An 11735-nucleotide genomic window follows, 5' to 3' on the forward strand; every position below is an offset into this window, starting at 1 on the left:
AAGCATTCAGTTATGCTAACTCACTTTCAGTATCCGTGTGTTTTCATAGGTATGTATAATCATACACACACTTCATAGATGCACATACACACATACACAGAATCTGATACACACACACACATATATACTTACATATGCGCATACATATGAATATATGTCTATATGTACATACACAAAAATACGTATATACAATTAATCAATGCAACATCCCCATACAATCTGTGCTGAATCAGGATGAACTAAGTAAAACGTTACTCAACGACAGACGATGTTAATATACTTGCACAGCTGATGAAATTATTTAGTGAAACCAGCATCCGAAGATGTAACATATGAACATTACCATACTTTTCGTGTTACTGAAAGCAAGGGAAATGAAGCTTGTGACATTAATAGCTAAAAGATCATTATCTTAATAGCATTACTTATATTCTTGTTACTGGTGATCATTGCAATAAAAATATTAATACAGTTGATATTACATCTATTGTATTACTTCGTAGTCTAGAAATGTTTTGGAATCTGTCACAGCAGGATTTTGAATACATTGTATACCAGCAGAACATGATAACACCAACATATTCTTTTCTACTCTAGGCAGAAGGCTTGAATTTTTTGTTGAGGGGGCCAGTCGATTAGATCGACCCTAGTACGCAAATTATACTTAATTTACCAAGACTGAAAGGATGAAAGGCAGAGTCGACCTCGGCGGAATTGGAACTTAGTACGTAAAGGTCGACTGCTGCTAATGTATTGCAAATATTCATAAATAACATTTGTGAATTACCGGTAAAGTTTTGAGAAATCGCATTCGAAAAGATCTCGCGTATCGGTAGCACTATATTCTCCCAAAGTTCTATTCTCTTCACAGCTGAACTTGCTGAAAGTCTGATACTTCCAATCAAATCGACTTCCTCAGGACACAAGTCATTTACTTCTTCCATCATATACTCTTTGATGAAGCTGCAGTTAGTACAATGTTTTGCCTCGCTCTGCCATCCTATGACCTATTTTGTAACTTGTACGAGTGATAGATCCTTTTCAGCAAACATTCACATGAAGAGAATGGTTAAACGCAGCAACGCAAGTTAAAACACAATCGCTGCAGGAATGAAATCTCATTGCAAGTACTTACACAAAAGATGCTGTTAAGTGGCGAGCCGGATCGGGCCCGCGGACTGTAGTTTGGTGAGCTCTGGCATAGACTTACAGGGGCTATGAACAATGTGCGTAGGGAGACTATTATGACACCTAGTTGATATATTCCCTCTTCTGAAACTTAGATTATCTTTTTCACAACAATTTTACGTTGTATCATACTGAAAATACCAACTGTGAGTAGATATTTAAACGTAAATATACATTTTTGGTACAAAGTTCTACGAAGGGAAGCGAGTGAAATACCTGCAGTATTTGGCATTTCTTTTTATCTTCTTTACAATTCAGAAATTTATTACTCATCATTCAATACTTGATATCTTTAGACTTCTAAATAGATCATATTCTAGCGTCCGAGATATTTTACTTTTAGTAACATTACAATTAACAACATTAACAACAACAACAACAACAGTAATTCAGAGAAAATGTTCTAATGACTGTTGTAATAATGTACAGTAAAATGAAGCAATTATTGCTATATACCAGCGGCACCTGAAATAGCTTCGTGTTGGTGTATAAAGAACGAAAAGAAAAGCGTTGAACATTCAGAAATATATTATAATTCAGATGTAAGATCTGTCATTAGAAAGAACTGTTGAAATATTTAAATCCTAATGCCATTCAATCAGATATGTACATTCTAAGATTATGTTGGTGTCAGCACAGAGGAATATTTTGAATTGGATCGTTGCCAATTCAGATCTGGCACTATTTCTTGTTCCAAGAGGTAAAAATGCAAATACTGACTCCAAATTTGAGTATCAAAAACGTGTTTTTGCATTTCATGAAATAAATACATTATAATGGATCAGATATTCTAGGGCTATTCTCAAAAGAATGAAACGAAAGACGAATAACCAGTATTCGAAATAGAAGGAATTTTTGATTGAATAAATTTCAAGTAAAGTTAGATGAATGTAAAACAGGTAACATACAAGAGAAATAGAATTACACACACTTTCTCACACATACATATATGCGTGCGTGTGTAATGATATTCATATCCATATTGTTGATGCTATTAAAGAGCGAAACTGGAAACATATAAACGTAAAGAAATAATGATACATGTGGATTTGTGTATAAGTAAGAATACGATACATGAGAAAATAGTGAAGCACGTTGATGTCAAATATCAGATTCTGTAATACTACACACATCTGCTCCGAATTTGTAAAAAAAAATATAGCGCTTAAAATATGAGACACAATGTAATCAGACAATATAATCAGACGTTTCGAAGCACTAAAACTTCGAAAATGCAAATAGCTGAATTGCAATAAAACACATTCATAATAGGTTAATAGAGTGAATAATATAAGCAAAATTCAAGTATCTTTAATACTGATCGCCCCAACGACGTCAAGTGTCGCAATTAACTATAATCTATTAAGCATCATAGAATCACCTCATATTCGCTTCGTGAGTGTTTTCTTGTTATTAGGTGCTATGGTGCAAATAGCATTCGTTTTGCTGCATAGTCTTGATTTTTTTTAATCTGTCAAGCTACAACTGATTAATCATTATATTGTGTTGTTGTCAGACGCAATTTGTGTTATGTCTGTGTTTAGAAACTTACATAAGAATACAGATGTTAAACAGGTGCAAATTTTCAAAAGAAATAGTTGATGCAAATCTTCAAACCAAAAGTTGAGCATGCTTGCTGAGTTATTTATAAAAAATACCGACAATTATGAATGATATTTTTTTCTCTAAGTTTATCGAGATTCCTCAAACACATTCGACAATATATTATGTGCGAGAATCCTGGTAAGATTATTGAATGACGTTTATTTATTGTCTCTGGCTTTCTCAGAGTAATTCGGCTTAATCGTTGCAGTTCAACTCATGATTTTCGTTAGGTATAAAAGCTTTGTATAAGACAACACATTAGGTGTTGTCTCATGAAAGGAACTTTTGTAAATAAACGACGACGAGTTGAAATGCTGATATGAACCGGGAGATATTTAGTCCTATTCCTGAGATATAATGTACTGCTGCCTATGTATATAAACGTTCATACTGACAGTGCTTTTCCTCACAGTTCCCCCTTCAAAAGTATGACAATATGCCATTTGTGAAACAGGGAAACCCTAGAGAGAAACGTGTCGAAAGCACCATTTAGTGGTATCGAATGGGATTCTATATATCCATGACTTTTCACAAAAGCAGAAATAAATAATAGTCTGAAACTTATTTGGTGTAGCAAATTTGAGTTTATTCTATAATATCATGTGAAATCAGGCTCTTCATCCTTATTTGAAGTTCATCTACTTGACTTAAATTAAACACAACCGTATATATTACTGCTATGTATATCAGTACCAATAGATAAAGAAATGGAAAGCATCAGTGAAGACATTTCTAGAAACCTGAAATCAGGTACAAAGTTAACGCAACTAAATGCTGCAAATATATTTGGAAATGACACTTAACTGTTTTTACGAAATAGTCGGCAGCTAGCAAATGCAAATCAAATTATCGATAGTCAAGGAAAAATCGATAAAATCTTCAAATATGTACACGATGACACGGCTGCAACCGAGCTACAATGGCGGAAACATTTTAATTCAAAACCGTAATTTAAGTACTTAACCACACCTCTATGTTCTAGCCTTCTCGTTCCATTAGGCTTCATTCGTGCATCCAATATTGTGGCTGATTTTATAACATGTCGTTCGTATTATTGCTTCTCATCTAATTCTATTCACAACACGAATCTGCTGCAAATATTTGAAAAGTAGATTTTCATCTACATAAAGTGTTTCGGATAACATTTTAATAAAATGTATTTGTCATATGAGAATACTTTACTTTCAAATGCAGATAACTATCAGTATTTTTAGTCTCTTCTTTTAAATTTATTAGTAATATTGTATTTTAGTATTAGCCTACAACACTTACACTCTCTTCACACATGTGTTAACGTGCACAGAAGTATTTTTTCCTCGTTATACTACACATATAGATGATGATTATGATAAAAATCATGAATATCTAAGGTTGTTGGTAACAAGATCATTCAGGTATCAGTTCAATTTTGAGGCTCTGTGATGTTTCACAGCATACCTGATGCAAACAGTTCTCGTTTCATAGACAGAAAGTACATTTGGCAGACCAACGGCTCTTTATATCTCTCCCATGATCTAGAGCTGGAAAACGAATGGTTCTATAGCTTCTACTGAAGGCATTCGGTTGTGGGATTTTTGCTAATGCTGGTGAAGATGGCGAAAGCCCTGCTAAGATATAGGAGCCAGTCTTTGCCAAATAAAGTGCACGACTTGACCGTTATTATATGTGCCATGGTCACATGGCACATATAACATGCTGCCTATATAATGTGCTGCTTATAAAACTTCAGTTTTATATATACTCCTTGTGATTTTGCATTCATCGCAGTAAAATAAGATGTATACGCACTGCTTTACTTCTTCACCTTAGCCTTTCTCTGTATGATTTACTTATAGGCAGCACGTAAGAGTTTGGCGAAATCATCCCTTCTGTACCACAAAATTGTATTCACTATGAGAGAAAAAGGCTTGAAGACAAACACAATTCTCGCACAAGATTTTCATTAACACTGTTTGTGGTTTTTAAATACTTCCAGATGTACTGCATCATGCAAACATCCCTTAACGAATTGTCAAATCGTAGTGATAAATTGATCAAACTAACTGCATTTAGTTATGATTTTCCCGCATCTCTTAAACGGCTGAATCGCTCAAATGTCTTTCCACACACGCAATGATTTCTCCTGATCAAAATCCAGTATACAAAAAAGTACATTAAGACATAGATAAACATACACAGAAACACACGAATTTATATAATATAAATCAGAATATATATTTATATATGTGTGTGTGGATGTTTGAGGACGTGTGTGAACATGAGGAAAACTATGTAAATGTATATGCATTCATGTATAAATATATGAATACAAATACACACACATATATGTACAAATATATGTATGAGTATATATATATATATATATATATATATATATATATATATATATATATATGTGTGTGTGTGTGTGTGTGTGTGTGTGTGTGTGTGTGTGTATATATATATATATATATATATATATATATATATATATATATATATATATATATATATACTTATATAATATACATTTATATGATGCGGTATATGAATGTGTGCGTGCGTTGTCCATATATTTACAATAGGTTTATTAATAAAGACATATGAGAGTTTAAAACTTTAAGTAGATCTCATCAAATACATAAGTAGAACTGTCTATAGTATATAGAAGTATAGAGTTGAGTAGAAAGAAGACGTAACATTCTCTCTTATTGCCAAACTAGAAGTGTCAGTTTTTAAAACTTATATTTCACAAGGAGAAAAGACATTAACCTTATGTCAGGAATTATCCGAAACGCTTCGATAAGATAACTACAATATAATCTTTATGAATTTGAGATTGATGCTTCTAATATAAGTTAATATAACTTTATAATTGAAAAGCGGTCAGACACCGAGACTGCTGAGTATTAAAGAACGACCTGAAATCAGGGAATTCTGTGAGATTATTTTGTTAATCTTGCAGACATACATATGAAAACCTTCAAAAATATATCATTATGTTCTTTTGCGTGAGCTAAATGTGAGGTTAAGCAGAAATAATGTAGTATTAAGATAGAATTACTTCCTTTTGGTAAAGTAAACCATTAATGAACCGAGACGTTACTCTTTCTTATATAGAGAGGGTAAGGAGAAAATCCATCTTGTATCTGAAAATTTACTTTTTGATCTTACGAACATAGAATCATTTACGTCGTTTCTTTCATTTGCATGTTTTTTATGTATTGTAATAAGTTGCATCAAAGTAGATAATGACTTGATTTCATAGCTAGGTTGACCTCTCTGATCTCCAGTCTGGCACCGATGATATGATCCTTTCAACGGAGCTGTAATAGTAAAGTGCCAGTAAAGAGTAGCCTTCGGCGAATCAGTTTTAGCGAAGAGTAACGCTTGTCAGTAATCTACACCTAATGTACCACTCATAATGAAAATCTGACAGAAATTCTAGGTGACTGCCATATTCTATAATATCAAAGTTTTTACAAATTATTCCTTTCACAGAATTATATTGGTTAAAGTTCGCTTCGTCTGTTGCTTCACTTACAATCAATTACGCTTACAATCTACGTCATACCACTGAAACAGAAATGGTAGTATATATAGTGCGATCGTATATATAGATAGATAGATCATTGCATATATACACTCTTACCTTCTGACCCTCGAAAGTTACGATTCAGAATGAAGTGGCTACTTCATGCATGTCAATTTTGCTTGCATTAAATATCATTAACATTTTCCATTATACATTTTTCATGTATTAGCTTTTATTTATACATTTGATACGAAAGTTGTAATACGTATACCGCTATTGATTGCTTTGAAAAGATGAAAGCAACAGGGGAATGGGTACCAATTCGTTACAGACACATGTATCCATATAGAAGCTTTAAAAATGTCATTTTCATTTACATTTTAGATTTAGTGGGGCTATTTTCGAAAAATTCATCTTGCTTCTTGCATACGTATTGTTTAATGTATCAATGTTGTTTACCTCAGACTACGCCTTTATTCATTAGTTTTCTAATGAAAGGCATTTCAAAATTCTCTATATTGGACACAGTTTATATCATTTTAGAAAAGATATTTGGTTGGTATGTCTAGTTGGTTAATCAAATGATCATTTGCTATCTCGCAATACTATCACGTCACAGTGAAGAGGAAATGGTTTATTTCTATCACTTTCATGAAATAATCATCTGCCTTATAATACAGAAATCCCTTTCAATTATAACATAATTTCATAAAACGCATGAAAATGTGAACTGAAAATTATTTCAGCTGCAATTCAAACAATTAGTCTAAGCGTGTGGGTTCGGGTTTAGGGTGTCTGATGTACGATCATAATGTATGTTTAATTAGCAGAAGGCTCTCTGTACCTTTGATCAATGGGATTCATTTCATGTTCATCCAATCTAATTAATGTGAGGTTTCTGGCGCAGCTTTCATAATGGCGCTGCCTTAGTAGTGCCAGGACCTATGAATGCCACAAGTATTAAGATCTATTCATTAAAATGAAATGCTAAAGGAATTATATCAATTTATACATATCCAGTACGCTCAATTACTGTTAGGATTTTGAATATAAGGAACATGAAGTATATGATTGGGTTAAATTAACCTCGTGTCGCTCTTCGCTGAGTTTACTTATTTTACTGTATTTTAACGCAGGACATGCAGCCAGAAGAATGTTGCTGAGCATTTTGTCTTCCGCAGTAAATATGTTGCCAACTAACCGCTTTACTATTTAATAAAAATTATTATTAATTTTAGCAATTCGTTTGGTGTGTGTTCGAGAGACATTTAAAAATTGTTTTTTATCACTTCCTTCCCATATGCTCTCGCTTATTCATTCACTTAATGAATACTTGTAAACAAACACACTCTTGTATATATATATATATATATATATATATATATATATATATATATATATATATATATATATATATATATATATATATATATATATATATGAAAATATGAAAGAATGAGTAGAGATGGCTTTAACTCAGTGTAAACATCATTATCACAAGTAAAATAAAAATTATCCTATCAAAAGAGCCATCTCTACTCATTTTTTCAAATATATATAATACTGTTCCAAGAACTTTCTCTTTATTATTCTACTATATATATATGTGTGTTTGTTTGTTTATGTATATATATGTATGTACGTAACTATATGGATACATATATTTATCTATGTAGTATATATGTATTTATATATATCAGTCACTTACTTTGGTTGAAGGCCAGCGATTTTGGGGGAAATGATAAATCGATTGCATCAACCTAGTGCCCTACTGGTATTTATTTTATCGAACCTCATATGATGAAAAGCAAAGTCGACATCGGTGCAATTTGAACTCAATAGGCAGAGTATTTTCCCCGGCGTGCTAATAGTTCTGGCAGTCTCCAGAACTATATATGTAGATATATTGAAATATTTGTGTGTATGTGTGTATTTGGGCCTATGTGTGAGTGTCTGTGAGTGTGTGTATGTGGGGATTGTCACTATCATCTCAATGATGAGACACATGAAAGTTTAAAAAATTTAGACAGGGAAATATATTTTACATAAGGATAAATGAGATTCTATATTGGATACTTCCCATGACTAATCTTTCGCGGTATACTTCAATTCCTACCACCAATAATTCATAGGCGCAGGAGTGGCTGTGTGGTAAGTAGCTTGCTTACCAACCACATGATTCTGGGTTCAGTTCCACTGCGTGGAACCTTGAGCAAGTGTCTTCTTCTATAGCCTCGGGCCGACAAAAGCCTTGTGAGTGGATTTGGTAGGCGGAAACTGAAAGAAGCCCGTCGTATATATGTATATATGTATATATATATATGTATGTGTTTGTGTGTCTGTGTTTGTCCCCCCAACATCGCTTGACAACTGATGCTGGTGTGTTTACGTCCCCGTAACTTAGCGGTTCGGCAGAAAAGACCGATAGAATAAGTACTAGGCTTCCAAAGAATAAGTCCTGGGGTCGATTTTCTCGACTAAAGGCGGTGCTCCAGCATGGCCGCAGTCAAATGACTGAAACAAGTAAAAGAGTAAAAGAGTAATATTTGCCCATTTGCTAATGAATTGTACGGTATTTCCAGTAGCATTAATTAAGAGAGACAAAGGTCGGTATAGCTTTTCTCAAGGGAGATAACCAAAGTTTCGACATTCTGTTATATATGACAGGAACTGATGCATTACATTTATTATTAATGCATTGCGATGCATTTTGCACTTTGTTCTGATATGTCCTACGGTACACAATAACTCTAAATCATAAAATATAATAAATATATTATGATATATATACAATATATTATAATACTATATATATATATATATATATATATATATATATATATATATATATATATATATATATATATATATATATATATATATATATATATATATATATATATATATACATATATATACACATACGTGTGTGTGACTCTGTGTGTGTGCGCGTATACGGACACACACGCATAAATATCGTGACGGAGATACCGATATATATGTATGCGTGTGTGTGCGTGTGTACACACCCGTCTTCGTCTTTTATTTTTTTCTAAGTTCTCACTTCATGTATATATATATATATATGTGTGTGTGTATGTATTTATGTATGTATATATATATATATATATATATATATATATATATATATATATATATATATATATATATATATATATATATATACGTATGTTTATAAGATTGAATGGTAGATAGATAGATAGATAGATAGATTATCAAGCGAACCATCATCGTTCGCTCTGTACCACTCTGCACATTAAATTTCGGGGTATTCACATATGCGTATGAATATTCACACACATATATATTTGTGACTATATATATGCAAATATGTAGATGTGTACGTATATATGTAAGTAGGTATGAACATTTCTACGCATTTCTTTATGAAAATATTAAGAAAGTTGTGTGCGTGTTTACAGTACAGAATTATATTATATTGTTATATTCAATCCCGCTAATGTACCCGCATGTGTTTGAAAATCTGGCACAAGTATTGATCTCTGCTGATAATAAATTTAATAGAAATTCAATTTTTATTAAATTGTTTGATAGCAAAAATGAAACAACCGAACCATACTTAACAATAGAGATAAATATGAGGTTATATCAAATCATATCCAAGAAACAAATCTTATCTATGATATTTATATCTCTTTTAGAATCACTATTAATATCCTTATGAATAGCTTCAGTTATTTCATGCCAGAGTAAGTTATTTAGAAGGCGGAACCAACAAGTTACACTTGGACTAACTTTGGCAAAAGAATACAAGGAAAAATCTCATTGTTATATTAATTGTTACTGTCGTTAAAACTTATATCTCGTTGCCCTTTGCTGTTAGACAGGTCACTGGCTACAGGCGGTGTTGTGTGGAATTCTTAGCAGCAGTCATTGAAACAAGAACCAATACTGGATTATCTACACATTCAAATTTATCGCTTGCTTTACGATCACGTGCAAATATCGATCTGTTTAATAGCATTGTTAATTATAAATTAGGTAAAATATCTGGACAATTACTAGACAATTCCGTTGCACTCATCGTCGAATCCCACTACACTGGTTTTCCATTTCGTTATCATACATATTCTAGTGATTAATATATTCAATCTCTAATTGTGTTTATTGATGAAAGGAAAGACAGCTCAGGAAGTGTGAATGCCCGCGTGAAGTGTGAAGTGTTTCAATAGAATCTTTTGTTAAGCGATTAATGTTCTTATTTTTATTAATGTTATTGTTTAACTCCAGGTTAGCCCTGATTGAGGAGAATCCTTATTACGGGGAAATTAGACCCGGCACAATGAATGAATCAAGACACTATCCAATGATCTATGTATTGGAAAACAGTCGCGTGAGATCAGAAGAAAAATTAGTTGCTAGATTTAGCAAGTCTACCAACAGTGAAGTTGCGCACAACTTAAGTAACCACTTTAAATTAAGGAGGTTCAACGATCCAAATATTTAGGCAGGAATAATTTTTTAGTATATCATTGTATATTTGTAACATATATGATGATAATACATAAATAGATATCAACCGGCATAGATATTATCTCAAATGAGGCTATATAATGTTACACACTAGTTATTCCGGAATACACTAGTTGTTCCGGAATTACTATGGTAACTATAGGTTGCGTATATATATATTATGAAACTTTACTGAGACAAGTGAAATGTGCATCAAGCTTATAAAACTTCGGCTAATTCGATGAGATTAATTAGAAAATATTACCATGCAGAAACCACAAAGGAGCACTGGTTGTATATATGCATTATTTCCATTCCATCTTTCTATTATAGTTTTTTTTTTTCTGACCGGCGCGACATAATTCTTTAGATGCCACTCTCTAATGAAGGAACTGATTTTAAGAAATACCGTATAAACATAAATTAGAATTTAAATTGAAGCAATTCAGTTTTCGCTTGAAGAGGAACTGGAGATTGCATTCTGAAACTCTTAGATTCCTTTGCGAAGTTCTATTAGAAGGATGTTAGCACGATTCTGTCTCAATTAATGTGTGGGTAGAGCAGATTCTAGTAACGAATAGCGTAATTAAAAAGAGTAAAACCAGTATAAGGAATAATCGCATTTATATAAACATTGAAAAGTATTTGAAATTAAACGACTTCACGTTCCATCTATGTTACGAAGTACAAGAGGATTAGCAATCGAGTTTTGACTATTTCAAACTTCAGTAATTCACATTATATGATTTATGAAAATGAAGCATTTGAGAAGGAATTTCAAAACCGATTTTTAAGTGGTCTGTATAATTATCAAACCGTTTATATTTTCAAGTAATGAATTGAAGTATGGATGTACTATCACGTAGGCACAAGCGTGGGCGGCACATACGTAGGCCAGTGCGTGGGTGATCGCCTGCGTACGTGTGCGTTCGAG

This window comes from Octopus bimaculoides, chromosome 12, assembly GCF_046866305.1.
Source record: "Octopus bimaculoides isolate indiv1 chromosome 12, ASM4686630v1, whole genome shotgun sequence".
In the NCBI taxonomy this organism is placed as follows: Eukaryota; Metazoa; Mollusca; class Cephalopoda; order Octopoda; family Octopodidae; genus Octopus; species Octopus bimaculoides.